Genomic DNA, 26,221 nt, shown 5'->3' on the forward strand with positions numbered 1-26,221 from the left:
TACTTATGTCATAGCCTAGTTGCAAAAACAACTTATTTTTACAAAGACCTACATAATAGAAGTATTTACCATGGAAAAACAAAATTTTCCTACTAATAGAATGAATTGATCGTATAAAGGCTCATCAAACCTATCACCTGGTATTTAATAGTGCTCTGAGTCCTCAATGATTGCTTGGAGGTAAAGTAATTAAAAAAGAATTGCCTAAGTAAAATTCAAAATACCCATGTAGAAGGTGGGTTGCTATTTTTTTTTAAGAACTTCAATCAACCAAACTGCACTTTTTTAAAAAGTGTTTTCTATATAAAGAAGGATAAATAAGATTATTTAAATGATGTTTCATAATTCAGCTACTCAGGAAATGAGAAATTAAGACTACTACCTACTAGATTTCAAATTAGCCATGCACACATTCATACACACATATAACTGACATGCTGGCAACTGTCACCTTAAATTGTCTAGATTTTCCTGGTAATCTCACATGTCAACTAATAATATAAAGTGTGATCTCTTACTTTGTACTAATGGTTGATTCCTTGCACACATAATACATTTTAGAAAGTCTTACTATCTATAGGGAAGAAGGCTAAAGGAAGAACATCCTTTTTATCCCCCTGTGTTGGGTATGTCCTCCTCCCCTAAAAGTGTGCTAATAACCCCCCCCCCCAAAAAAAACCTAAAGGTGTCCTAAGGAACAATAAATCATAAAATAAAATTTAAATATCAGTAGGTGTTTGTGGGTTGGCAAAGTGAATATGTTGGGGAGGGAGAGGGAGTTTAGCCACTGGTCTTCCTATATAGCAGGTTAGTGCATTTTCATGCTTCCCCAGAGCCTCCAGCTTCTGCTCATCAGCAACCCCAAAAGACATACACTTTCCTCGCTGATCCCAACCCTGTCCAGTGTACTCCTATTCTGTGTATCAACGCAACCAGCCCGGGGTTGTGCCCTAAATAGTGGAAAGCCACAAATCACTGGTTCAAATAGACCCGCTTCTTCAAAGGACAGAGTGGGGAGTAGTGAGGGAAGAGGGAGGAGAGATGCTTAAAGTGATTTACGACCCCCTAGGAGAGGGGTTTTGGCACCTGGGCCATTGTGCTAGGGACAAGGATCTGGCAAGTAACAAGAGACATTGAAATGTACGAGGGGCCGATTAGGATGGTTCAATCTTCCCTGGATTAGTCGGGCATTTGATATAAATAAGTAAACACCAAAATCACCTCTACCACAGCCTAAACATCTCTTTCTCTTTTCACTCTCTTTTTTCCCCCAAAGAGTGAAAGGGACTAGAGATTAGAAAAAGAGGTCTTGTGTATTCAAAGTGCTAATTCAGAACTTCTTTCTCTAATGTACTCATGAAACATTTTAATTGTCTGACTTTGCATTCAAAAGCCTTGTTTGCAACTCCTAATTGCAGACTGCTTTGAACAAATAATTGAAATGCATGACTTGTGGGGCCTGCTTAAACAATTATAATGTGCTTTGCCGCTAGGTGCCGGTCCCCCCTCCCACTCCTGTCCCTTTTTGCATAATGACAAGCAGCCAGCTTGATATTTGCAGCCAAGTTAAAACCTTGCTAATTTGCTGCACTGCAATCTGGGGCTGTGGCAGTGTCTGTACCTGCATTAGTGCTTGCAACAGCAAAAACAGCTCTAATAGTTCAACTGAATGTTAAGAAGACCTTTTCATTTTCTGCTGAGAGAATCCCACTGGGGTTTTGTTTTCAAAATACAAATCTTTCATGTGCCTGTTAGTTTTGCATCTACACACAATTTATGGAGCTATTTCCCTGAAAATTCTCACCAACCTGATTTTACAGAGTTTTCAACAAATAGGTTCCTTCCTTTCAGAGGACTCAGGTTTAGAAATGGAAAAACAAAAAACGAAAAAAAAAATATGTCCAGATCTTAAGACTGGCCATAGCCAGCTGCTGAGGACCACACACAGGGTTACTACTTTCTGAAAAGGGGCTGTTGACTCTCACTTTTCGAATCTAGAACACAGTGCCAGATGTGCCTCTTTCTAGTCTCCTTGTCAGAATTCAGAGGCTTAAGGGAATGAAGGTTGTGTTCACTCATGATTTGAGCGTTAATATTTTTATTTAATTGTGGCAAAATATAGATAAAATTTACCATTATAACTATCTTAAGTGTCCAGTTCAGTGGCATTAAATGCATTCACATTGTTCTGCGACCATCACCATCATCCATCCACAGAACTCTTTTCATCTTGTAAAACTGAAACTCTGTACATTAAACAATAACTCCTTATCCCTTTCTCCTCAGTCCCTGACAGCTACCTTTCTCCTGTCTCTATGAATTTGCTTACTTTAGTTTGAGCCTTTAAAAAAAAAAAAATCCCAACCTTATATATTGTAAGGTCACTCTTTACAAATAAGCTATACCTGAAGCACCTGGCTGGCTCAGGCAGTGGAGCTCACAACTCCTGATCTCCTGATCTCTAGGTTGTGAGTTTAAGCCCCATGTTGGATATAGAGATTACTTAAAAATACAGGAATCTTAAAAAAAAAAAAAAGCTATGCCTTTATTGGAATCATCTGGTTCAGTAATTATCAATTCTCATATTACCTTATTTCTGTTTAGGATGTTGGATGGAAGGAACACTTGGCAGACTGAAAAAAGTAAATTAAAAAAATTCACTATTTTAAGATCTCAACTCTGCTTGTTAAAAATAGCACTAAAGCTACCTTTCTCAGTCCCAAGTGCCTCCCAGATGCAGTCACTGATCTTTTAGCAGGTGGTTACAGTCAGAAGAGGGAGCCTCCAGAGGTCCAGGAACCGTGTTTTTTAGTAGTTCCAAATTCTCATGATGACCCATGAGATAGGAATTGTCTTTTTTACAGTTGGGAAGATGGAACTCAGAAAAGCTGGGTAAGTGGCCCTAAGTCACAGTGACTCTGTGGGGAAACTGGGATTCAAGCCAGGGCAGTGAGACTCAAAGCTCTTTTCAAGTCACTAAGCAACACAGCAGGAAGGATCCATAGGAAGTGGTGCTTCAAAGACACTGGCTGTTTGGTAGGGGGAGTGGGGATTAACACAGCTTGTCCCAGGACACAGGTGTAACACGTGTGCGGGGCTAAGGGAGGGGAATTCCCCACCATTGTTATGAATATCCCGCATCCTGCCTGAAGTAGGTTGCACCCAGCAGGTAGTATTAGAACCCTCTTTGAGAATCTCTGAACTAGTGTTTCTTGGTCTTAATCTCCAGAGAAGAGCCCGAAGATTCTCTTCATAACCCACTCTTGAGCTAAAAATGCCATTCATCTGAGAAACAATAGTTGGCCTTCAGTGAGTGATTACCATGCACCAAACTTTGTGTATGTCTCTTGCAAACTCGGGCAGCCTTGCCCTCAAGTTCAGACATTTAACACTATCCAAGACAAGATCTTCTAACAGAATACATAAGAGGCAGAGCCCCATTCAATCCCAAATCTGTGGAGAGCCTGTGCATGTAACCACTGGCCTCAACTGCCCTGAGTAAGATGCTCTTCTCTACCAAGACCAAGCTAACTGAAGTACGTATTTGGGTCTTCCAAATTATATATAGCTAATAACTGAAAGCATCAGCTTTGCTTTTCTAGGCAGGTAAAGTCCCTCTAGATATCCATTACATAGGTGACTCTAGGACAAAAAAAAAAAAAAAAAAAAAAAAGATATGAACAGCCTCAATCATGGATGGAGAAATTTGTTTTAGTCATCTTGTTGGTTAAAGCATCACCACCAATGTTCTTCTGCTCCTTAGAAGCCCAAATTAAAATTTCTAATCTGTGTTATGGAAACTAAATGATGCAGACATATGTTCCAGATTTCTCCAGAAAATAGTCACTCATAGCAGAGTAGTTATGAGCTCTGACTTTGGAAACTCAGGTTCAAATTCTATGTCTGTAATTTACTGGCTGTGTGATCTTGGGCAAATTACTTAACTTTCCTGTTCCTGGGCAGCCCCGGTGGCGCAGCAGTTTAGCGCCGCCTGCAGCCTGGGGTGTGATCCTGGAGATCCAGGATCGAGTCCCACATCGGGCTCCTTGCATGGAGCCTGCTTCTCCCTCTGCCTGTCTCTGTGTGTGTGTGTGTGTGTGTGTGTGTGTGTCTCATGAATAAATAAATAAAATCTTTAAAAAAAATCCTTTCCTTTTCCTCAGTTTTGTCATTTGTAAAATGGGAATAACAGTATCTACATCAAAGTAATTGAAAGGGTTACATAAGTTAAGCACTGAATAAATGGTACCTACTGTTCTTATTTTGAGAGGTAATTTGGCCTCTAAAATGTTATCAAAAACATTTCAAGCTTTTGATTCTACTTGTAGATTTTTAAAAAATATTTTATTTATTTATTCATGAGAGACACAGACTGAGAGAGAGAGAGGCAGAGTCACAGGCAGAGGGAGAAGCAGGCTCCATGCAGGGAGCCTGATGTGGGACTCGATCCCGGGATTCCAGGATCACACCCTGGATGGAAGGCAGGCGCTAAACCGCTGAGCCACCCAGGGATCCCCTACTTGTAGGCTTTAGAACACAAGGGATAGAAGAACAAGATAAATGATACTACAAGGGAAAAATATCAGACGCCTCCAGAATTGTGATATATTCTATAGGCCAAGTGGTCAGGAGACCCCTACCGATTATTAACCAACAATGAGTCTTCCAGTTAGTCTAACGCTTCCATGTCTGCCCTATGGCCACTGGTCATCATCAAAAGCCTCACACAGCAGGCCTCAGGCCCATATTGTCACCAGGGAATCTGTACCATGTCCAGTGCAGATAGCTGGTTGTTTTGCTTTAGCCATATACAGCTAGTAAGTACTGAAGGAAGATTAAAGTATCCTTTCCCCAACACCTGTTTTTCTCACTCCCCTTGCCCTCCACCCCACCCAAACTACTATGCCTCAAATGCTGAGATCATTTTGATCTAGCTTTTGTAACTGCACTTAGCACAAGAGATGAAAAAGAACAAACACAGAAAAACTGAAACCTACCCCACATCTCGGTTCTGATTTACCTTTTTGTACATTTGAGTCACTGGCTACCATCTGCTGAACTAGCTACCTGACTGCAACCTCAGTGGCCACAGCTGACTCAATTTGCCCCAGGTGCTTGGTGCAAGAGTGCATATTCAAAGGTAAGCCAGCTCACTCTGCGGTTTGCTCTTGATTATTCACTAAGACTTTCAGGACTTATCGATGAAGTGTTAATGGAAGAACCCAAGTCTGTGAACATGATCCTCTTTGCCTAGCATTTGGCCCAAACAGATATAGGCAAGTTCTTAGATGTGCTTTCTGCAGAGGATCTCTTTTCATCATTCATCTTCAAATACTGACCTGACTTGAGGGGATACCCACAAAGCTGGAACCACTTGAGCATCAGATGAACAGCAGATTGTAATAGACTGAAGCACTTTTAATATCTAAATATCCACAAGTCCACAATGATACTTGAAAAAGAGATAGCAAGTCAACAAACAAATCCTCACTTGTTATCATTGGAGTTGGCCATTATACCAACTCCTTACTCTGATAATTGGTAAAGAACTGGGGTGTCTGGGTGGCTCAGTAGGTTAAGCATCTGACTCTTGATTTCGGCTAGGATTGCGATCTCAGGGTCATGAGATCAAACCCTGCCTTGGGTCCTGTGTTGGGTATGAAGCCTGCTTGGGATTCTCTCTCTCTCCCTCTCCCTCTGCCCTTACCTCCCCTATCTCAAAGAAGAAAAGAAAAGAGAAAAAAAAATTGGTAAAAAACTATTTTAGGATAACCATTAAGCCCCAGTTCATGAGGTAAGATCTTCTTTATGAATAAATACTGGGTTATATAGAAGAAATGATAAAATTAGAAAATCACCATTTTGCAATCCATAAGAAAATAACAGATTTAGGGGCACCTGGGTGGCTCATTGGTGAGTGTCTGCCTTTGGCTCATCTCATGACTCTGGTCCTGAGATCAAACCTTGCATTAGGCTCCCCATGGGGAGCCTGCTTCTCCTTATGCCTCTGCCTCTCTCTGTGTCTCTCATGAATAAGTAAATAAAATCTTTTTTAAAAAAATTAACAGATTTAAGCAAAGATCATCTATAGATATTATGGGAAAGCCTGATAGGGAATTAGATTTTCCTAGTGTCAAAGTATTACCTCCCCCCAACCAGATTTCTTACCAATCACAGGGGTAAACCATGTGGAGTATCAGGCTATGTGACATAAACCCAAGATCAGTCTTAGCACTACAAAACTAGGACAGCCAGACATTAAATACCTCCTGATGAGATTCATATAAAGTACACAGCACCACCTATAAAATCTTCTCATCAAAAATATTTCATCCAAACCTAGTCAAGCCTTAGGTACTACTTCCAAATTACAGGAATAGAGGAGACAGTAAAACAAGATAAATGACATCACAGAAAGAAAGAAGATGCAAGCAATTCAAGAATGTGATATATTTCTACAGGACAACTGGTTTTGTATCCTCAATAAATCAATGTCATGAAAATGGAGAGGAAACAAAGAGATAGATAATCCACAAGAATTGAAATTATGGAATTCTATCATTTTTTGGGAAGCTGACTTTCTAGAACAGTGCCTAGGGCAAGAACTAGGCCCTACTGAGCACCTCAATACACATTTGTTAAATGAAGGAATGAAGAGAGTTAAGTGAATGAATAGACAAAATCAAAGAGGCTCAGAGGGCTAAGTGCTGTGCTCAGTGACAGGCAGCTATTTGGTGGCAAAGCCAGAACTAAAATTGGACCTACTGATTCTTAACCTGGTGTTTGTTCCATAAGTCTCTAGAGTTTTGCTTTTTTCTATATAATTTAGTTCTAGATTTAAAAAGCCTTAAGAGATATAGCAATCAAATGTGTGGTTTCTGGTCGGGTCCTGTTTGAACAAGCATCTGTAAAAGACATTTTAAGGACAATTGAGAAACTGATCAGGGACTGGCTAATAGATGACACAGGCATTTCTGATAATTCTGTCAGGTGAGATGACAGTATTGTGGTTACACAGGAAGTGGTCTGTCCTTATTTCTAGAGAACTACAATTTTTAGAGGTCAAATTCATGACATTGGTAATTTTCTTTAAAATACTCAGCACAGGGACACCTGGCTGGTTCAGTTGGTAGAGCATGCAGTGCTGTGAGTTTGAGCTCCACGTAGGTTGTAGAGAGTATTTTTTTCTCCAGCACAAAAAATCTGCTGAACCACTTATGGTACATGTTGATAATAATCTGGGAAATGGGTATGTGTATTTATTAGCTATTCTTTGTTTAAAAAATGTTCATAATAGGGGCACCTGGGGTGGCTCAGTCAGTTAAGGTTCTGACTCTTGATTTCAGCCTCAGGTCTTAATCTCAGGGTCATGAGTTCAAGCCCTGCATTGGCCCACACTGTGCATGGAGCCTACTTTAAAAAAATATATACTTATTTATTTTAGAGAGAAAGAATGTCTGTGCACACGCAGGACAGAGGAAGTGGGAGAGGGAAAGGGAGAGAATCTCAAGCAAACTCTGTGCTAAGCATGGAGTGAGATGCAGGGCTCAATCCCACAACCCTGAGGTCATGATGCAAGCTAAAACCCAGAGTCCAATGCTCCAACAACTGAGCCACCCAGGCACCCTGCATGGAGACCACTTTAAAAAAATGTTCATAATAATAACATAGATAACTAGATAGGAAGAAAAGAAACAAAGGCAACATAGATGGACAGAGAGACTGGACAGAGAAACAGAGACTATAGCCAGCAAAATCCTGGAATTGTTTCATTTCTCAATGTTCCTACTGAGGAAAGCATAATATAAAAGAACATTTTCTCATACAGCTGTTTTTTAAGAACCTTAACAGTAATAATTGACTTATTTCTTAGTAATATTCTTTAAAATCTTCAATGCATTTGCACAGTCCATTGTGTTGAAATAAATAGCTCAGAAACCACTCAAGTGTCCCAAAACATTTAGAATGTGTTTCTCAAAGAGTGTGCAGGAAATATTATTTCTCATGATGTTCCATTAAGAAAAAAAAAGTCCTGTAGGGGGGGAATGCCAAGGACAAGTGAATTTTATAAATCCTGGGCTAGGACAGCCTTTAGCTGTCTGCTGATGATAAATCTGAGAAGCATCTGGTCCTTAAAGTATTTTGCATCACATTTGAATGGTAATTCTAAGAGGGTGCCACAGAGAGGGCTAGCAACTTGGCTTCTACTTAATACTTTGCTGATCCCAAAAAAAGTCAGCTCTTTGACAACTTGATGGGTTAGGGGTTAGAGCACTTTTTTCCATCCTACCTCATCTACTCTAGGTACATGTCCTTATTTACCTCCGAAAGAGAAATGTCTGTGTGGCTGCAGCCATCACACTCCTCCTTAGTGCTGGGGCATCTCCCTAAACTCTAAGAAGAGACCACACTTTTGAGCATGAGAAAGCATGTAGGAAACTACTGGTTCACAGTTGCATGATTTTAAGGCACCAAAGTGTACACAAGCAGAGCAAAACACAACAGGGAGAGTGCAGAATGAGCACTGTTTAGAATTGGCAAACCTGTATTTGTCTCAGTTTTACCTCCAACTGGCCACTTGTCACCAACACAAGACTTTACCTTATATCATCTATTAAATATCTAACTATCTATTCATCCTCTCATTCCACAAGTATTTTTTGAGTGCCCAATATATCCCAGATACTACACTGGGAAGACATGTCTGCTTCCAGACACTGAGGGAATTCTAAAAGTGATACATTACTCATGAATGATTTTTGCCAGTTTCCATAACCTGGGTCACCTGGGGTGACCCTTCTTTTTTGCACGAGTGAGAATGATTGTAGATACTTTTTGAACCAGATCCCAGCTAAACCAGAAGGAAACTTCTGGGTGAACATAAATGATCAGCATAAAAACAATAAAACAGTTCTCTCAAGATTTTAAAACTGGCATTGCATCAACTGGTTGATGTAGGATGCACAACCTCCAGAGCTAAGGAAGCAAACTGGTAGGCCCATGGCTAGTCCAGCTCACCACTATGCGCCATGTAACTTGTATAATGCATCTCTTCTTTTAATAGGGAAATATTTCTCTAAATCACTATCTTTACTGAAAATGGAAAAATTATGCAGGGGATTAGGAGCAACTGATGCTTTCAGGAAAATGGTACTGAGCATACATTGGGCCCTAACCTCTTTTTGTTTTTGTTTTTTTTTTTAAATATCTACCTATTTGATACAGCCACTGAATTTGTTATACTTCATTCTAGACTAAAGGACAAGTCTGTCTGCACCCTACCTCTCAAAAAAAAAAAAAAAAAAAAAAGTTGTTCCTTAATGTGACGGGTTAGAAGGAAAAGAGAAAAAAGGGAAACAAGCAGAGGCTGCCCTCTTTCTCCAACTTTGCAGCCACCCCAGAGAAAGACCAAACTCACATTCAGTGCTGAGACACACTGACGATTGTCAGGCTCAATCCTTTTATTTAATATATGAAGAAATCAAGCCTTAAAGAACTCAAGAGCTTGATCCAAGCCAGAGAGCCATGCTGAACAGGCTGAACTCTTGTGTTTTTCCTCTTTTAAAATAACTCCACCTCAAGTGAAAAGTGAAACTGCAACTTCTGTTAAATCATGTTTTTATCATCTCTGAACACCACAACTTTTTACATACTATTTCCACTCCAAGCTGATTGAGATCTCTCATTCTATCCTTGCAGTAGGAGACCAGAGAAGTGAGCTCCAAGAGTAGGCCCATTACCAGTGCACTTTGCAAAGCTTCTCCAGTTTCCTAAGAAGCACTTCAGAGCCCTGAGTTCATCTCTCTAGTGTCACAATTGAGCGGCTGCTTTTGTGGGAGTGTTACAAGTGCAAAACAAAGGAACTTGGGTTGAGCAGTAGAGGTCAGTGTTAAGAACATGGACTTCAGAGTCAAACCAGGCCTTAGTGAATGTCTGCTTGACTCAGGCTCCTCTCCTGAAATACCAAGTGAACTACAGCACCTATTTCAGATTGTTATTGAATTAAATGAGATAATACATAAGAGAATGCCTGGCATAGTAAGTGTCAAAAAGACATTAGCTACTATAGTTTATACCTAGACAAATGAATGTATTACATGCTTGGACTGCTTTTTATTGTTTTTGTTATGGAGATCAGATATTGTAATTTCCTTTCATGAGTGGTTTAGAAATTGAAGTTCTAAAAGAAGTTTTGAACAAAGATTATAATGAAAGCAGCAAATTTCCTGACATGAATCTTTTTCTAAAATTTTATTTATTTGAGAGGGAGAAAGAACAAGAGCACAGAGGGGAGAGGGAGGGAGAAACAGCAGGGAGCCTGATGTGGGGCTCTGGGGCTCCATTGCAGGAGCCTGGGATCATGACCTGAGCCAGAGGCAGATGCTTAACTGACTGAGCCACCCAGGCACCTCTTTTTTTTTTTTTTTTTTTTAATCTTAATGTGACCTCAAGCCAAGTTCGACCTGGTTAGGCACCTCAGAAGGACTGTTATTCTGTTCTCCCCCTAGTATACCAAACTGGCTTTGCTTATCAATATTGCATTACCTCTCTGCTTTAATCAGCCAGCACAGACGCTGTGAGAAAAATGTAGCAATCACCTCCTTCCCCAACAGGTATACTAATGGCATCATTTCCATAACAAACTCATCCTTCACCAGCATGAGCCCTTTGCCTCTAGTCCCTTTTACAGCAGCTCTCCTCTCTGATAGGTCTGTGCTAGAAGTTTAGCGCATAATGGTCCCAGAATGTTGGGGAGGGGGGTACAAACTAAGGGGGAGGGATGTTGAGGAGTTTGGAAGCACTTACTATTTGAGTAGGAAAGCAAAGCCATCTAATCTGAGCATGTTTACAGTGTAGTAGTGTTGTGAACCACCTTCAAAAGGAGAAACAACTCAATTGTAGCTCACAGAGTTTAGCCCCACGCTTTAACATTAGCATATAGTTACCATATCATTAAAGTCTGAATTCATCTTTACTAATCTATAAATTGATGAAGAATATATTATTTCCAAAATACTGAGCTCCTGTCAACTACAGCTGAAGTTGGTTTTCTGCTTGAGGGGACTGCAATTTCTGTTTTCGCAAACTGCAAAGAAAGGAAGGGGAAAAGCCTAAGTGACTCCTTCCTATGCAGCTTTGCAAAAATGCTCCTCAACCCCAGCAGTCCCTTTCACAGAGGCAGCTACTTGCATGGAACCGCAATAGGGGCCTGTTGTTAGTGTCTAGGTTAACAAACTCTCCTAAGAGGGATTGTGAACTGTGGACTATTAGGATAAATAATCTCCTCAAATGATTTTTTAGGAGACTTGGCTTCTTCGAAGGCCTAAGGTTTATTCTAAAAGTAACTCATTGCTGAATGTTAGGAAAAAGAAACTACTATAAAAAATTGATAATCAATAGTATGAGATGAGTAAGATTACAAGTTCGTTATCTATATCCCTATGTATATAAAGTTATATACCACAAAATACCGCTGTTAGTATTTCCTAGGTAGTGAGACAAAGGCTAATTTTTATTTCACTTTCTTTTATGAATCTATATTTGCTGTTTCTGTCTACAATAAATACGCATAGTATCCTTTGTTTAAAAAAAAGAACCAAATCAACTAAAGAAAAATAAACAAAATGAAGCATTCTGGGGGGTCACAAGCAGGGAAGAAGCTGGACTAATATGAGTAGAATTACTGTTGCTTTCAGTGATGGCCAGCTAATGTCCCCTTCTCTTAGTTATTAATCTGTTAAAGAAAACCCCATTAGGACCCCGGGGCCTAATATATTCAACAGTGATATTTATATGTTACACTTACCCATGTCTGCCATATTACAAATTTCATACTCTCACCCTCCTACATTTACAAACTCTGAATCTATGTCTACTACATTTGCTCTTTTCTTTGGCAAAGAGAATTCCCAGAAGAAGTAGAAACACTAAATTTTTAACAGTTAATTCTTTATAATTGGAATAGAGACATATTCTCATTAGTGCTTTGCTGTGTGAAATTCTCGGAGTTCTGTGATCTTTCCTGGAGCCACACTTTCAGATTCTTTTTTAAGGCAGTGGCAACCAATATGCTCCACCAATTGGCAAAGGAGTGAGAGGATAAACCCACCAGAATGTCAAGTTCTGGTTAGTGAAAAAGAATAAGCAACAAGGAAGGTAGAAGAACATCTAGTTTCATAAAACTTGGAAAGTAGGTTTTCTTTTTTGTTTGTTTGTTTTTTAAACTACCATTTATTTTTATTTTATTTATTTATGATTTATTTTATTTTATTTCTTTTAAGTAATCCCTACACCCAATGGGGGGCTCAACCTCACAACCCTAAAATCAAGAGTCACATGCTCTACACCAACTGAACCAGCCAGGTGCCCCTGGAAAGTAGGTTTTCAATGCTTCTTTATATATTTGCTTAAATTCTACTGATGTTTTAGGCCTTTGCTTAAACATCACTTCTGCAAGAATGCCCTGCCCAATTCCTCAGATTAGTTAGTCCCCCACTGTATCCTATTGCAGCACATTGTTTCTATCATTGTGTATCTCTCTCTGCTATAATCAAATAATTATACATGCAATGTTTAACTATCTTTCTCTCCCAAAAGACTGTCTTTTGCTGCAATACACTCAGCATCTAGTTTTCTGGCTAGAACACAGTCAGAGATTTATTGAACAACTGAGTGAACAAATGAATGAATAAGTAAATGAATGAAATATTTTTCCAGCTCTCTTCTGTAACTTCTTACTGCTTTCTGGCATTCAACTTCATATTAATTGCTTAGCAAACTGATGATAATGTAAATTAAAAATATGTATTGTACACCTGCTAGTTATTATTGGGTATATATGGTTCTTCACATTTTTTGCAGTACTTTTCAAACTGTAAGGTGGGGGTGGTTGTGCTTGTTGCTTTCATATGAGATCTGAGGGACAAGAGGTTTAGCAAATGATTTGCCCAGCCAAGGTCAGAAAGATCTAGAACCACAACTGTAGATGCTTCTCACAGTAGTCACTGACCTCTGGGGTGCACAGGTGTTTTGCTCCCTTGAGCACCAGCCCCCACTCTGAAGTCTTTCCTCTACAGAACTTCTGTTCCTGGGCCTCCTTTATTTTAGAGGTTCATACCTAGTAGATGTGATCAACAGCATTTAAACTTATTCCAGACAAGATTTGTATTTTAACAGAGGCCCTTAAGATGATTATAGCTGAAATAAGAATCTTTTAACGGTTACAAATTTAATGTGAATTAGAAAAAATTTGTAAATAAACACCAAATACTTAGTTTCATACATACTATTGCTTTGGATAATGCTAAGCATAAAGAGAAGTCAATTTAAAGGAAAATGTCAAATAAATAGAAGAAAAAAGGTAATTCACAGATCTGGCAAATATTGGGAAAGCAGTATATAAATATCTGGGTTTAGAAACAGTTTTAATTCTATGAATTGAAGAACTAGGAATTTTATTTAGTAAAATTATTGAGCTCCCACTATATATCTAGAGAAACAATGGTAAGCAACACAACTAGCACACCCACTTTTACCAAGTCATAGCCATTCACATAAAGGAATAGAAAAAGGACAGATGGTTGGGTGAGTGAAGGAAAGTATATTTAAATACAGCAATTCTGATGAAATATTAGGCATAGGAAAGAAAGACTTATCTGGGTCTACTTGGTAGATATTTTTCCTGCCACATCATCTGGATGTATTAGCCACACAAACGTCCCAGAAAGCCAAAAATGTCATGAATGACCACAAATGACCCTTTATATCCTGGACTATAGGCCTTGGAAATTTTGAGAGTTGTGGGGAGAGGGAACCCAAAAAAGTCTACATGCTCTCCTGTCATGTTGAAGGAGGAAAACAACATAAGAAGCATATATTCTAGAAACCTTATAAATATTTCTTTATTTCCTGATTCTATTTTATTTTATTTTTTATCTTTTTTTGTATATTTTTTAATTAGAGTTCAATTTGCCAACATAGAGTATAACACCCAGTACTCATTCCATCAAGTACCTCCCTCAGTACCTGTCACCCAGTCTCCCCAACCCCCCACCCACCTGCCCTTCCACCACCCCTTGTTTGTTTCCCAGAGTTGGAGTCTCTCATGTTCTGTCACCCTCTCTGATATTTCCCACTCATTTTCTCTCCTTTCTCCTTTATTTCCTTTCACTATTTTTTATATTCCACAAATGAATGAGACCACATAATGTTTGTCCTTCTCTGATTGACTTACTTCTCTCAGCATAATACCCTCCAGTTCTATCCACGTCGAAGCAAATGGTGGATATTTGTCATTTCTAATGGCTGAGTAATATTCCATTGTATATATAGACCATATCTTCTTTATCCATTCATCAATATTTCTAACATAAACATTTGATTGACTACTAAAAGGAAAGCAAGTATGTAGACATGCCTATTTGAAAAGAAAGCAAAGAACAATTCACACATATGATTCTGGATGTTAGCTCAAGTTTCTAAGTTTTAGCCTTGACTACTTCTTGGAAAATCCATCTTTCCTTTTTAGTAAGTGTTTTCCCCAGTTTACCATTGCTTCTTGATGAAGATGGATGGATCTGCATCTGGCATTCTAATTAGATTAGAGAATAATAACCAGGAAGATCTTGGGGAGGAGAGGATAATTTATTACTTACATTATTTCCACTCTAAGTGTTCAGAAGTAAACTATCTAATTCCCCCAGAATTCACTTATCACACTCAGAAACCACAAGTGGGAAACAAAAACTTCTACGCTTTGGTACTGTTACAATGGGTCATGGTAGGAACCTCCCGAGATATTTCCAACCATGTCCCTTAACTTTCGACCCAGAGCATAATGCTATTTGCAGGAAAAGGTGGATGGCTATAGTTGCTATCATGTATTACAAGGTGACATGGGCTGGAAATTTTTAATTCTCCAAATAAGCCTGTGAGGTAGATGGAACTATTCCTGTCATACAGAAGAAGCAAACAGGAAATCCAGAAAGTAACTTGTACAAAGGCATACAGTTGATGTATTATGGAATAAGAACTTGAACTCAAGTCTGGCTCTAAACCCATGTTCTTCATTGCTCTGTTGCCTTCCAAATGACCACTTCCTAATTAGTCCACATAATACCCAGCAACTATAACTGCAGCATCACAGTACCTAGAAACAATCTACAAGTGACAAGTGGTAATAATAATTTCATTCATTTCAGGGCCAGAGCCTGAATTAACAAATAGCAGGGCTGTAGTCGCTAAAGGTGGGGGACTAGCATGAGAGGTAGAGGTGTTCTCCTTGGTACTGTTTGTACATCTCCTTGGCATAGGCCCTCAAGTTCTATCTAGCAGGCCGTGCTGCCCTTGGGGGTGACACAGGAGCCCCTTGCCACTCTGAGAGTTAAACTGACCAACGGATTTGCTTCCTTCCATATCATCAACCAGTTCACTGATTTTGGGGACAGAGGACACAGGTAGTTTTGGTGAGATAGAAAAACAATTGGCCACACAGTGACTGAACCATTTCTTAGAAGGAGAACACTGGGCAAATCACTTAACAGCATGACCCTCAGTTTCCTCGTCTGTAAAACAGGATTGACACAGTGTGCTTAATTCAAAGGTAGGATCAGATGTGACTATGCATGAGATACACAATATACAAGTTGGCAGAGAGAACAGAGAAAGAAAATTAACATTGATTTGACCTTCTTGACATGCTAACCTCCTGCATACCATGTATATAAATGTGACACTTGTGTACATGCTTCATTTATTTGTCACAGCACTTTGTCCAGATAGGTACTGTTACCTCCCCCCTCCCTTTTTTTTTTTTTTTTTTTTTTTGTTACCTCCCTTTTGAGATGAGAAAACAGCAAAGCTAACTAACCTAATCATGGTCCACAGCTAGTCTGTAACAGATTTGGGTTTGAATTAAGATGAGTTTGACTTGATTTCCAGAGTCCCATACTGTCTCTCAATATAAACAGTGGAGACAGTGTTTTGTTAAGTATGAGCATTCTCTCTCTGGTAATAATCAAATAAAGATGACTGGATGCAAAGTTGGGACAGATTAGCTAGCCAGTGCCCTCAAACTCTAGAATTTGTAATTCTTTAAGTCTAACTTTCATTCATTCATATCTATTATTAAACACATATTATCAAGCACCTATGTGCCAGAGCTGCTCTGGGTGCCAAAGCAATAAACAAAACAATCAATGAGAAAGAAAATAAAGAAAAATCATTTCAGAAAGCAAAACTGCTCTTAAGAGGGTCACATGATAATGAGTTCCTGGGAGGCTGGGCGGGGGGTGAGGTGGGGGTCAGGGGGAGAGGATCCATTAGATAGGGAGTCAAGGAAGGCTCTGTGTGAAGAGGGTATCTAAACTAAGGTCTGAAGATGAGAAAGAATCAGCCATGCGGAAACAGCAGGGAAGAGCACTCCAAGCAGAGAGAATAATAAATGCAAAGGTTTGGAGGCAGGAACAAACTTGCAAATTAGGGGGAGACTATGGTGGCCAGCTGGTGGTAAGCACAGGAGAGAAGGGAAATACACCAGGAGATGGGAGAGGCAGGCAGTAGCCTGGCCACATGAGGCTACAGGGTCTGAATTTTGTTCTAGTTATCCTGGGAATCTCTCAAAAGAATCAGAATAAAGGCCTTGTATTTGCTCCCCACCCCAGATGAGTCATACAAACTCCCGGCAAGTGAACATTTGCATTTTCCCCTAGAATGCAGAAATAGCAGCACAATGAATTACCCAGGTCTTCATGGATTGTGACTGTATCTGACGTAGATCTATCCATTCACATCTGGACAAGAAAGTAAATTCTCTCTGGCAGGCACTAGCCAGTAATACTGAGACCTCGAGGCTGCAAATGAAAAGTCTCCTTATTTGCTACAGGCCAAAAAAGTATTTGCCTGCAAGGCTACTGATCCTAGACTGTCCCTGTGCTCTGGCAGAGGTTTGCACTCACAAGTACCCAAGCCTATGATGACACCCTGGTGTATTTTTATTTGCACACAAGTATAGCATCACCTCCTCCAAACCTTTCTCCTCTTAGCAGAAGAGATATCAGAAACTTGTAGTTGTGGTGTAAACTAGATTTAGTTTCAGATAGATGGGTAAGTTACAAGTTACATTTGGCATGAAAGGAGTTAACTAACCGCATTGAGCTCAGTTTCCTTATCTACAGAATAGTGGTAGAAAAATAAATTCCACACAATTGTAGAATAAAAAACAATGATGACAATTTGTGAAAGCACCCTACAGAGTGTCTACCATGTAATTCATGCTCAAAGATGTATATTTTTAAAAACTGGAACAGCTAAACCTTGCTACATAAACCTAGGATCAGATAAGAAACACCGCTTGGGAATTTCTATAAGCCATCTGCATCCTGTAACTGTGCAACAAGAGAAAAGGAGAATGAGAATAAATCCAAATCCAAATCATTACTTCAAAATACAAATATCTTCAGTATCACGAAAATGTAAAATTTAAATATTAGAATCAGCTAAACTTGGGAGATAGGAAAATGAATAATAAATGCAGGTAAAAATTTACAGTTCTGTTTTATGCATACAAGGGGAATAATTAACTAATCTCAAAACATGTAAATGAGGGCTTAGTAGCATTTTCAAAACACCACATCCAATTCCAGTTACATAGGCGGAATTTGCTACATTATAATAATTAGGTTTTTTTTTTTTACAAAAGATTTATTTATTTTGAATAGAAGTATTAAATATTATACTAATTACTGGTTATTTTACTTTGTACCCAGGGAAAAGAAATGAATATTCATTAGCTCCTTAAGCTACTGATCCTCCACCAACTAGACAGATTTCAACATCTCCATGAAGCTGTGGGTGGGTAGAAAATGCTCCCTGTAAAACAGGCTTTTGCTACAAATCACAGCCCAATGTATTCAGCTAATGTGCACATGCTAGAATCCCCAAGTGAATTCTGCTAACATTGTACCCCTGGAGCCCCCAGCTGAGTAGCCAATGAACGAGAATAACTGTTAAATCGAGAATGAGTGTTAAATTGATCATAAAACAACAGAATTTTTCTGTCTACACAATCCAGCGATCTTGAACAGGCAATTCCTAAAATACTAAACATGGTTTCACACAATAAAACAACATTGTCATCTGTGAACATGCCTAGTTCCTTCCAAAAAATATTTCAACATACATATTCAACCATTTTCCGACTTGGCTTTTGATTCTACTCTAAGGAAAATATATACCCCAAAAGGACCAAGCTTGAGATTTTAATTTATGAAGTAATCTTGCTTATAGCTCAACAGGCACCCCCCCCCCACCCCACCCCACCCCCGTGAAAAGGAAAACCAGGCAATACATTTCTCAAGACACTAGTCTGGTTAACTTTTTTTTTTTTTTTTCCATCTACTAGTCATCTTTTATTGGCTGTTAATTCTCAGAATACAAAAGGGTTCAGGGAAAAAAAACAAAACAAAACAAACAAAAAACAAACAAACAAACAAAAAACAAAAGGGTTCAGGAGTGTTGACCAAAGGTCATGGTCAGAAATGCAGAGTGTGCCCTTCACACTGGGCCTGCTTCAGCAGTACTTGCACAGCCGCTCATGTTTCAGTTCCTTGTAAGAAAGGCAGTAGTTGAAAAGCATGTAAACTGCCAGCACCATAGAAATCCCAGCGATGCTCCCCCTTTTTTACTCTGACATACTTGTAATACCAATAGTAACCTTTTAGAAGCACCACAGCCATGCCTTTAGGGGTGAAATCCCACATCAGTATCCAGGTTGGCAGCTCTCCTAGTTTGACATCCATGAGCTACTTCTCTTTCAGTGGTATGACTGACCATCTCGGAGTCCTTGGGTGTCTGCAGTGAGTCTGGTTAACTTATAATTCTTGCTCAGTTTAAGGTATCTCTATGTTGGGAGTTCTCATGTGGCTTGATTTTTATTTTTTGGTTTGTTAAGCTTTGTGAACCAATTTATTGCTCAAGTAACTCCCTACCACAGAGGAGGGGAGGGACCTGGCTCTGAAGGGAATGAGTCTTACAGAAGGGGCCTCTAGTTTTCCTCTTGGCCTTGTCTATGATGCTGACCTATAGCCCCAGTGGGGCACACTGGGAGGACTGTTAATTACACCAGATTGGGCTAGGAAAGGGTGAAAGATCAGAGTGCACACAGCAATGTTGCCTATATGGAAAACAATCCTGGGGTCCTGCTTCCATGTGGGCAGAATATCGAGATGGGGGTGGGAGTATTTAAATCGCAATAGCTTGACAGAGTTAGCTTTTGAGAAAGTAAAAATTCATCGCCATCTAACACAGAGTCCAAAAGGGTGTGTCTCCACAGGGAATTTCACATTTCTGGGTGTTTGGACAGAAGAGGACTCATTCGACAAATATTTATTGAGTAATAAGCATGTGCTATACTCTCTTGCTACTTTAAGTGTGGTTCCTGGACAGGCCACATCCTGGACAAGCCACTTGTGACCTCTTAGAAATGTTCAAGGGTCTACCCCAGACCTACTGAATGAGTATCCTAACGTGATTCCTACATTACAGTTTGAGAAACACCACTAGACACCATGTTAGGTGATCTATTCATCTCTACCACTGATGTCAATTTAATATGTTATAATAATAAAAGTCCAGGTAACACACTTGCCAGAGCTTGCTTATGTTACAACTTAAGATATAACTCTAAATCACTGGTAGGAGCACAACATAAGTATTTATGTGATATGAAGTAGGCCAAAACCTTTTATAAAGATCTCATATGCAAGCCAAGAAAGAGCCTCACTTGAAGGCAAATGAGGATGCCTCAACCCACCTGTTTGGAAGAGTTTCCCATATATAAACTCTAGACACTATGAAGACCTACGAAATTGAGGCTGGTCTCATCTGGTTTCCAGCTGGCAATGAGAGAGGGCTAGAAGGAAAATTACCCAATTCATTTAGCCAGATAATTTATTTAGGCCTTTCACTAGTCTATAGCCCTTGCATGGGAGAAATCACATGAGGAAGATAAACATCAGGGTGGATGTCTCCCCTGATTTCATTGGACAGTTGTGTTACATTTTATCTTCATTTTCTGCTCTAATAGATGCTAGTAATACTTCTTGACAGGTTGTGTAGAGCCACAGATTTTCCAAAGCCAAATGGAAGTGACTTTAAAGATATTGTAGAAATTAATGACCCATGAGAGTTTTCTATGGACTTATATCTACTCTCCCTGGAGCTTCCTCCATGTCAATCTTTATCAACTTGTCTATTTCCCAGCATCTTACTTTTACATTTTTCTTTTAATTTTTAATTATAAAAGCATTGTGTAAATTCATGTTTTAGGAAAAATTCAAATAATACAAAAATATTATAGTAAAATAGTGAAAAATCTCCTTTACTCTCCTACCCAAGAGTAATTACTATTAACACTGGAATGCATTTTTCCAGACCTTATTCAAATTTATACTGCATATGCATATATCCACGTATAGTAGTTTTACATACTTGGACCATACTATATTATTACTATGCAACTTTTTTTTTTTTTTTGCTTACTTGCTTTTTTCCACTTTATCTTGGAGATGGTTCTCTCTTACCATATATTATATACGTATAATTTCTTTTCTTTTTTTCAATATACATATAATTTCTAAAGAGTTGCATAATGTTCCATAAACTAGATTTATCCTGATTAATTTAATCATTCCTCTATTGATAAAGATTTAATTTATTTCCAATGAGTTTTTAAACAATTATAACAAATTTCTCAGATGGTAAGATGTAAGAGTAATATATGAAAATTAAGAGCTTTCCATATATTACCAACAATTAAAATATATCACCAATAATTAATATATAATTATTAAAAAGCCCATTCACAGTAATAGAATTGAGTGAGGACAATATGAAAAAAATCTATAAAATGTATTGAGAAGTATAAAAGATCAGAATAGTAGAGACATATACCTTCTTTGTTCTTAGATGAGAAGACACAATGCTGTATCAACATTGCTGTATCAATTATCTCAACAATTAAACTTACAAAAATCAATGCAACCCCAAACAAATGATAGTGGGATAGTTTATACAACTTGACAAACTGGGTGTAAAGTTATTCTGAAACAGTAAGTGTAAGGGATAGCCTAGCCAAGTAAATTTGGGGAGGAAAAAAAAGACACATAAAACACCCTCAATTTTGGTAAGTAGCTCTAATATCAACACATTTTGCCCAGCACCAGAAGAATAACCATGTTTTTAAACTGGAAGCCTGAGAGAGAGTGAGAGAGAAAGACAGAGAGGGAAAGAGAGAGAAAATGTACCAAAGTACAATTAATTTGCAAATCAAATTTCCAGAACACTATCACTGAAAAAAACAACCAGTAAAGTCAATATATTCTTTGTGACCAACTGCCAATTATAGTAAAAGTTAAGGAGTTATCTTAAAAAAAATGTAGGTCCTCTATTTATTGGCTAGAAATTAATACATATGAGGGTGCCTAGGTGGCTCAGTCTTTTTTTTTTTTGCTCAGTCTATGTTAAGTGTCAACTCTTGATTTCGGCTCAGGAGATGATCTCAGGGTTGGGAAATAGAGCCCCATGTCAGGCTCTGTGCTGGGCATGGAGCCTGCTTGAGATTCTATTTTTCTCTCCCCTCTGCCTCTCCCCGCTCAAAAAACCCCCACATATATTCATGCTCAATCTTGTTAATTTCATGAAAGGAAGTATACATTTTTGAATCTACATAGTATGTTGTTTCCTAAGGATACAAGCATTTGAGACTTTCTTCAGTTTATTTTATTATAGCTATGATTAATTCCCCCTTTTTTCCTCACTGTCTTCATTATTTCTGTTTTAATTATTGTTCCTCTTTCTTTTCTCCCTTCTTCCCTCTTCTCTCTCTGCCTCTCTCTTTCTCTTTCAGTAAATCATTAACTTTTTTAGGGTGGAGGAGCAGAGGGAGAGCTTCTTGTTTATTTTTTTCCTAATAGTTTATTTATTTATTAGACAGAGACAGTAAGCAAAGAGCACAAGCAGGGGGAGTAGTACAGGGAATGGGAGAGGGAGAAATAGGCTCCCTACTGAGCAGGGAGCCCGATGTGACCTGGGGCTCGATTCCAGGACCGTGGTATCATGACCTAAGGCAAAGGGAGACACTTAACCGACTGAGCCACCCAGGTGCCCTGAGGAAGAGATTCTTAAGCAGGCTCCATATCCAGCCTGATGCAGGGCTCAATCTTATGACCTTGACATCATGACCTAAATCAAATGGGGCTGAGGCATGATCATCAGCTTCATCGTAAAGTTTCCAACAAAATTTTATCCAATGTTTTTTTTTCATCCAATGGTTTTATCCATTGATGGTTTTTGCTCAAATTTTTTCCCAAATTATTCATTAGAGGTTTAAAATGCTGAATTTCTATTATTTCTTAGACTTTCATTTTGTGAAATTTTCCTATAACAAAAATGCTGACTTTCTATTATTTCTTATACTTTCATTTTGTGGAATTTTTCTATAACAAAAACCTTTCACTCATCCCCTAAGGCTATTTGATTACCTCAATATACGGTTCATACCAAAAAGACAAGGTGTTTACTATTTTTGATGCCAAAATCTTCCCATTCTTAGCCAAGGAAACTCCTTCATGTTTGCTCCATATCCCTTTGATATGATTCATTACTATTTTTTAAAGATTTATTTATTTAGGTATTTGAGACACACACACACAAACACACACACAGAGAGACACAGCATGTGCAGGAAGGACAGAGAGAGAGAATTTCCATCAGACTCCACAGTCAGCCTGGAACTTGACACAGGGATATATCTCACAACCCTGAGAACATGACCTGAGCTGAAACCAAGAGTTGATCGCTTAACTGACCAAGCCACCCAGGTACCTTGACCCATTAGTCTTGATAACTCCCTTGCTTTCACACACAAGACATTTGAGGGACATCTTATAAATTTCCAATCCCATACTTGAAATCAATTATTCCTCCAAGGAGTCCTGATTCCTTATGATATTTAGAAACTACAACTTGAGAGCAAGAGATTTGTTGTGATTGTGCTTCATAGCTTTTTCATATTTTTTCACTTAATAAAGGTAGGAAAATTTGGGGCATCTGGGTAGCTCAGTGGTTGAGTGTCTGCTGTTGGCTCAGGTTGTGATCCCAGGGCCCTGAGATTGAGTCCTACATCAGGCTCCCCAGAGGAAGCCTGCTTCTCCTTCTGCCTATGTCTCTGCCTTTCTGTATCTTTCATGGATAAATAAATAAAATATTTTTAAAAACCCAAAAAACAAAAAACAAAGCTGGGAAATTTTAATTTTTTAAAAACAAAACAAAATGCTGAGTTTATACTGATATTTCAAATGTAATGTTACAAGATTTTATGTATGGCTATAATTAAAAAGACAAGAAATAACAAGTGGTGGCCAGGATGTGGAGAAAAGGGAAGACTTCTGCACTATTGATGGAACATAAATTGGTGCAGTCACTATGAAAAATAGTAGGAAGGTTCCTCAAAAAATTAAGAAGAGAACTATCAGGGATCCCTGGGTGGCGCAGCGGTTTGGCGCCTGCCTTTGGCCCAGGGCGCGATCCTGGAGACCCGGGATCGAATCCCACGTCGGGCTCCCGGTGCATGGAGCCTGCTTCTCCCTCTGCCTATGTCTCTGCGCCTCTCTCTCTCTCTCTCTGTCACTATCATAAATAAAAAAAAAAAATTAAAAAAAAAAAAAGAACTATCAAACAACCCAACAATTCCACTTCTAGGTCTATTTCCAAAGGAAAGGAAATCAATGTCTCAAATAAATATTTGCACACCCTTGTTCACTGCAGCATTATTTACAATAGCCAAGACATGCAAACAACGTTAAGTGACTACTGACAGATGAATGGATAAAGGAAATGTGGTATGTATGTATATACAATGGAATATTACTCAACCATAAGAAAGAAGAAAATACTGTCATTTTTCAACAACACGGATGGACTTTGAGGATCTTTTACTGAACAAAATAAGTCAGAGAAAAACCAATGCTGTCTTATATGTGGAATCCAAAAAAAAAAAAAATTAAACTCATTCATACAGAGAACAGATTGGTAGTTGCCATAGGTGAGGAGGAGGTGGGGATAATGGGTAAGTGGTCAAAATGTAAAAACTTCCACTAAGATAAGTACTGGAGATAATATGCACAGTATGATAATTATTGTTAAAAATAAATACTTATCATATATTTGAAAGATGCTAAGAGAAGAGATCTTAAAAGTTCTTATCACAAGAAAAAAAAACCTTGTAACTATGTGAGGTGATGGATACTAACTAAACCTTATTGTGGTGGTGAAGGGAAAAGGAGTGGTGAGGGGAGACATTTGTATCATGTATCTGATCTTAGAGGGGAAGTTTTGAGTTTCTCATCATTAAGTATGATGTCAGCTGCCAGTTTTTTTTGTAGACAGTCTTTATCAAGTTGAGAATGTTCCTAGATATTCCTTGTTTACTGAGTTTTTACCATGAATGTTGGTTTTGTCAAATGCTTTTTGTGTATTTATCGATATGGCCATGTGATTTTTCTTTTTTAACCTGCTGAATGGATCATATTCATTAACTGATTTTCAAATACTAAACCAGCATTGCCTATCTGGGACAAATCCCACTTGATCATGGTGTAAAATTGTTTTCATATGCATTTTTGGATTTAATTTGCTAAATATTTTATTGAGAATTTTTGCATCAATGTTCATGAGAGATACTTGTAGTTTTTTTACTGTAGCATTTTTCTCTGGCATTAATGTTGGCCTCATAGAACAAGTTAGGAAGTATTCCCTCTGATTCTATCTTCTAAAAGACATTGTAGAGAACTGGTATAGTTTCTTCCTTACATGTTTGGAAGAATTCACCAGTGAACCCACCTAGGCCTGCTGTCTTTTGTTTTGGAATGTTATTAGTTATTGATTTAATTTATTTCATAGATATGGATGTCCTGAGATAGTCTACTTTTTCTTATGTGATGTTTGGCAAGTTGTGTCTTTTAAGGAATTTGTTCATTTCACCTAGTTATCAAATTTGTGAACATAGAGTTGCTTGTAATATTCCTTTATTACCATATTGATGTCCACAGGATCTCTAGCGATGTCTCATCTGTTACTTCTAATATTAGTAATTTGTGTCATCTCTCTTTTTTTCTTAGCCAGTCTGGCTAGGGATTTATCGATTTTACTAATTTTCTCAAAGTAAGAGCATTTTAGTTCATTAATTATCTCTATTAATTTCCTGTTTACAATTTCATGATTCCTGCTGTAGTTCTTATTATTTCTTTTCTTCTCCTTACTTTGGATTTAATTTGCTCTTCTTTTTCTAATTTTCAAAGGTGAAAGTTTAGATGACTGATTTCAGATCTATCTTCTTTTTTGAATATATGCCTTAATACTATAAATTTTTCTCTCATCATTGCCCTTCACTGCACTGCACAAATTTGATGCTTTTCATTTTCATTTAGTTCAAAAATATGCTCGAATATTTAAATTTCCCCTGAGATTTATTTTTGACTCATGTGTTTATTCAACCAACAAACATTGCACTGAGCTTCTATCCTTTTTTTAATTTAATTTTATTTATTTTTTATGATAGTCACAGAGAGAGAGAGAGAGGCAGAGACACAGGCAGAGGGAGAAGCAGGCTCCATGCACCAGGAGCCCGACTTGGGATTCGATCCTGGGTCATCCGGGATCACTCCCTGGGCCAAAGGCAGGTGCCAAACCGCTGCGCCACCCAGGGATCCCTCTATCCTTTTTTTTTTAGGTTTTATTTATTTATTAGAGAGAGACACACACACACACACACAGAGGCAGAGACCTAGGCAGAGGGAGAAGCAGGAGCCCAATGCAGACTCGATCCTGGGACTCCAGGATCATGCCCTGAGCTGAAGGCAGCCGCTTAACCCCTGAGCCACCCAGGCGTCCCACTGAGCTTCTATCCTGTACTAGGTACTAAGGATAAAAGTTGAATAAAACATTCTTCGGGAGTTCTATCTAGTAAAGGAGAAGGATATGGGAACCATTACCTATAATGAAATATGTTAATACTTACTTGAGATAAATATGTATTATCCTGGAAAGAGAGAGAGAGAGAGAGAGAGAGAGAGAGATTAAATCTGCCCTAGGGAGTCAGAAAATGCTTTCTTAGCTACTCTTACTCAATTGTAACCTCGTTTCTTATTTTTCATGCAGGATTAAT

The 26,221-nt window shown here is 38.5% G+C and overlaps 1 long non-coding RNA gene and 1 pseudogene across 20 annotated transcripts in view; both read right to left on the reverse strand.

Moving 5' to 3' along the window:
• LOC140623015 (uncharacterized) overlaps positions 1 to 26,221 on the reverse strand; it is a 402,108-nt gene that overhangs the window by 286,653 nt on the left and 89,234 nt on the right. For 3 of the 20 annotated variants that reach the window (XR_012022694.1, XR_012022696.1, XR_012022695.1), the window contains exon 6: positions 26,075 to 26,095. The exons of the other annotated variants lie outside the window; for them this stretch is intronic. This is a non-coding gene — a long non-coding RNA (uncharacterized lncRNA). The remainder of the gene's footprint in view (positions 1 to 26,074; positions 26,096 to 26,221) is intronic. 20 annotated transcript variants of the gene reach the window in all.
• Positions 18,403 to 19,567, reverse strand: LOC140622557 (ATP synthase subunit f, mitochondrial pseudogene; annotated as a pseudogene).

Source organism: Canis lupus, chromosome 32 (assembly GCF_048164855.1).
Source record: "Canis lupus baileyi chromosome 32, mCanLup2.hap1, whole genome shotgun sequence".
Lineage (NCBI taxonomy): Eukaryota > Metazoa > Chordata > Mammalia > Carnivora > Canidae > Canis > Canis lupus.